The sequence below is a fragment of the Mastomys coucha genome, unplaced genomic scaffold (genome assembly GCF_008632895.1).
Source record: "Mastomys coucha isolate ucsf_1 unplaced genomic scaffold, UCSF_Mcou_1 pScaffold14, whole genome shotgun sequence".
Lineage (NCBI taxonomy): Eukaryota > Metazoa > Chordata > Mammalia > Rodentia > Muridae > Mastomys > Mastomys coucha.
Window position 1 is genome coordinate 37,131,233 of NW_022196896.1, and position 4,534 is coordinate 37,135,766.

The following is a 4,534-nucleotide window of genomic DNA, read 5'->3' on the forward strand; positions in this document are numbered from 1 at the left end:
AATATAAAGAAATAAAAGAGTGGCTGTAACTATTCATTATTAAAAGGTGGAATAAAAATTTCCAGCATTGGAAACTAGCTAGGTTTCTTATCTTTCCTGGCACCTACTTTTATTAGTAGCTCCTTACCATACTATCAACTCATGTTTCTATATAAAAACACATTAGCCTTCCTAAGCCAATCCTAATAGTACAGGAGTGACTGACAGCAGAGGGAATATCAGGTTGGAAGAGATTCCAGTTCTGTCTCTACCACTTATTGGTCCTGACTAGGAAAAGTTTAATTCTACCTCCCCTTGTTGGAAGTTATTGAGTTGTTGAAAGTAAAGCTTAAGCCTGCTAGTCAGTGAGTCATTTTCAAGCTAGACTTTTCTAGAAGTCTATTGAAAATAGTCTGTGGGAACTCCCAAAGCTCTTCATGAATTTGTGTGACTTTAATTAATCTCATACAGTGGCAATTAAGTTTAGCACCTTACATATTATTGATGAACTTTAAAATTTTTATTATCTTCTCAGAGTATAAAACTTTCACCAAACCCAGTTACTAAGTAGCATTTACTGTGTCACATTTACAATATTAGCACATGGTGAGTAGGAGAGGGATCATAGGAGCTGTGCAAATCTGGATACTCTGGGATGTGACCTGCCAATCATCTTAAAACTCTTCTGAAGCTCTATGCTCTTAGATGTAATTAGGGATCATTGATCCTTTCTTTAAAGGTCACATTCATATTCATCAACATTTTCTGAATAGAATCCCTACATGTGTATATGATAAACAGCCATTAACTATTCATTATTCCTACATTGCTAAATTTGACTTGTCTGTGACTTTTTCAACAGTATGATTTTTTTTTTTACTCAAATCAGTTTAATTTAACTTGAAAAATATAAACAAATTTTGGCATGAGAAAATGTCATAAGCATGAAAGTCAAAATAGATAGACAATAAGAAAAGTTTGGGATCTATTAGACAGCATAAATACACAGCTGGCAAACTCAGCCCTCACTTCCCAGGGCAGAAGCCCATGGTCACCTGTCATTTATCTTCAGGCTTCCCAAAGCACCCATCTCTACAGTGATAGTCATTGTCTTCACTGTGCTCTCTTGGAAAGGGACGGGATGTGGCAGTGAGAAAGAAATACAGTGACTTTTCTTGAAGTGATTTTTAAGTTATGCTAACTGTCTAAACACTGGGGTTTGATACTAATGAGGGTCAAACCCACAGGTATCTTGCTGCAGTGGGACTGATCTAATATTGGAAGGTCCTAAGGGCAGATGCTAACCAGCACTTGAAAGCTCGTGGCATTCCGTCAGAGGCAAGCAGGAAGGCTGAAGCAGCAGAATGTTATGGCCAAGTAACATTGTTGATAGGGTTCCAATACAAAGAGTGCCATGGTTTGTCAGAGATTAGTTTACGGCAAAGAAGTGGTCTGGAAACCTTTTTATTTTAAGATAGTGATATCTAAATTACATTCAAATAAAGTTAAAGTTTGGATTTGTAAGGTTTTTAAAGCTAAAAAGAAACATAACAAAAGCTGGAATTATAAAGTAACTGAAGGTTGATCCAGTAGCTGTACTGGCAAAACTTGACATCCTAGCTTTGGTTCCCAGCCACTTGGGGGTTTATATTTACCCTGGTTTTTCTTATGAGTATTCCTGGTGAACTGTTTCTTTTCAGTTCTTAAGCAGAGCCTGGTTCCCTGGTCTTTCCTGGTCACTCCCTGTACCAGGGTCTCTCCTTTCCCACTGTAATACTTACCTCCTGGAAACTAAGCAACACTTTAATTAAGGAAAGGCCAAGTGGAAGTTGGAACCACTACATTTTTGGAATACAAGTAAATGTGCACATATTATGTTCCTAAAAGGAGAAAAAAACTTGCCTGCTAATTTTCAAGCACTCACATAATTTGATAAGTTTTTTTTTGCCCATAATTGTCAACATCTTAACGTTTGTGATTAAACTCATGCTATATAGTTACTTGTCTTACCTGAAAGAAAACCACACTCCATCATACCATCAAAGGAAAAGGAGAATTGATTAAACTAGATGCTGTTTAAATTGGTTTAAAAAACTGGTCAGAGCCCAACCAAGTAAGTATCTTTAGGAGGTCACCAAGTTATCCTTGAAAAATTATTAATGACTGGAAAGTTATAAGCTTAATATTATTTAGTTCATGACATGCTGGATACACCCCAAGTGACTATTCAACTAGACATAAGTGCTATCAAATCCATAACTAATTAGAGGTCCTGGAGTTGAACCAAACCAATAATTTCTATCATATTTTAACAAACTCAAAAGAGTATACTGTAAAGTCCACTAATTAAGTCCAAGAGGCTTATACTGCTAGTAAAGTGAAAGTAGGCTAGTCTGAATATGTGGTACTGGTGCCTTGATTCATTCAATATCCTCAGGTACTGCTCAATCCCTTGGGAACATGTCACTCAGTTCTATGTGCATGGTTAAAGTATTAGATTATTATCCATGGAGTGCAGATTTCTGCATGGCACCAAGTTTACTTTCAGGAGTAGATTGTATGTGGCAGGTACAAAGCAGGATCATTAACTCTGGCTTCTCTATTGGCTAACTCTCCTTGTTTTGTTAGACAGTGTTCACTGAGTTCTACATGAGTCAGAGTTACGTCACCTTCAGAGCAGCAATACATGATCCAATGTTCTCCTGAAGATAGTAGTGGAGCAGATGCAGGTCACAGTGTTGTCCAGACTCAGGAACTTTGATGCTGTCATTCTCCTGAGAGTAGATCTGTAAGTCATATGGCTTTCCAGCCCTCACTAAAAAAACTCAGCAATATACTGGTATGTGCAAAGTGGACATTCTCATCCAAGAACCCATGTAAGAGGAGCAAATGGTTTGGTTCTGAGGAGAACTTCTCTGCCTGCATGGCCACAGATCTTAAATAATAGCCCTGTCCATTCTGGTCAGGGTGACCCATATAGCACTCCATGTATCCTGTGTCATAGACGATCCACAGAGTGACTGGGGTCCCAGCAATAGCAGCCTGGAAGATATCCAAACTCTGCATTAACACCATCAGAAAGAGGTAGCCGTAGGACCAGCCATGGGTGCCCACTGGATCCAAGTCAATGAAGTCATACTGAGATACTAGGTGTTAGAGTCCTTTCACTTGATCATCGATTTCTATTTGACACCACCAGTAGCCAGATTATCTGTCAAATTCTTCTTGAAGAACAAAGGTGGCAATGCCAGCTGATCTGGGATCCTCTTCCATGTTGGCTAGCTCATTTTATATTTAAAGGTGCCTTCAAATTTAAGCCCTCTGTGACAGGATCCCCTGTTGTCTATCACTACAATCACATAACCCAGGGAGGCCAGGGTGTTCAGGAGGAAATTCTGGATTCCTTTTAACTCTTCACCAGCTGCACTTGGGGACCACCATGTATGAAGAGCACAGTGGGCTATTTCTTTCCAGGTTGTAGGTCATGAAGCTTATACAGCATTCCATACGATGTCAATCCAGTATACTTTAAAAAGAAAAGAAACTTCTGGAGGGGTGTAGTCAGGAAGAGGGCATGCCAAATCCAAAATGGTGGCCCCAAATTCCTTTGTTTTATGAATGGGTCATCTTCAGGACTTGAGCGTTTGTAAAGGGACACGCAGTGTGGATTCTTCTGATTGCTATACTTACTTATGAAGAAGTCACAATGCCGGCTGAGGCAGCAGTTAGCCTCACCACTTCTCCAGAGTTTGTCTAACTGGTCACAAACAGATGGTGCTCCAAAGGAGAGTCTTTGGTGCCTTCAAATATACCAGCTTTCTGGCTTCACCAACCCAGATATTAGACCCACGCCAGCCAAGCACTTCCCATTCACCGCGTGTCATTGCTATTTCCTTTTCGATAGTATACTTGAAATCATCTGGGGCAGGTGATTCACCACTGGGCCACTTATATTAAAATGGATGTGATTTTATACACACGACAAAAACCTGTTTTGCATTCGAGGCAAAATAAACTCAGTTTCATCTTCATGAGTTTGAGGAAAAACATGAAAAATATCGTGGATATTTCTCCAGATGTCTGTTGTTTCTTCATAGATGATCACTGACTCTGAGTCTCTGTCTGTGGCATCATTTTCTACTGGGATGAATAACTCAGGGGAGATCAGAACTATCTGCATGTGAGTCTGGGTACAGTCTAGTCGGATGGACCAGGCATTTTCCCCCTGGAGTCCATCTACCTCTGGCAATATATTCAACTCTTTCAAACAGAATCTTGAAAGTTTGAACCAGTTCTTTATCTAATGACATCTATAATCTGTCCATCAGTATCAACAACTATCTCAGACATCTTGAAAGTGACCTTTGAGTTTGCTGTGCCTGTTTTAGGACAATGGAAGGAATCACTGGGTGGTGGTAGCACACACCTTTAATCCCAGCACTTGGCAGGTGGATTTCTGAGGCCAGCCTGATCTACAGAGTGAGTTCCAGGACAGCCAGGGATATACAGAGAAGCCCTGTCTCGAAAACCAAAAAACCAAAACCAAAAACAAAAC

At 39.8% G+C, this 4,534-nt stretch overlaps 1 pseudogene; it reads right to left on the minus strand.

The window, feature by feature from the left end:
* Nucleotides 1-2,639: 2,639 nt before the first annotated feature.
* The window catches only part of LOC116089373, a 12,684-nt pseudogene continuing 10,789 nt past the window's right edge, over nt 2,640-4,534 (minus strand).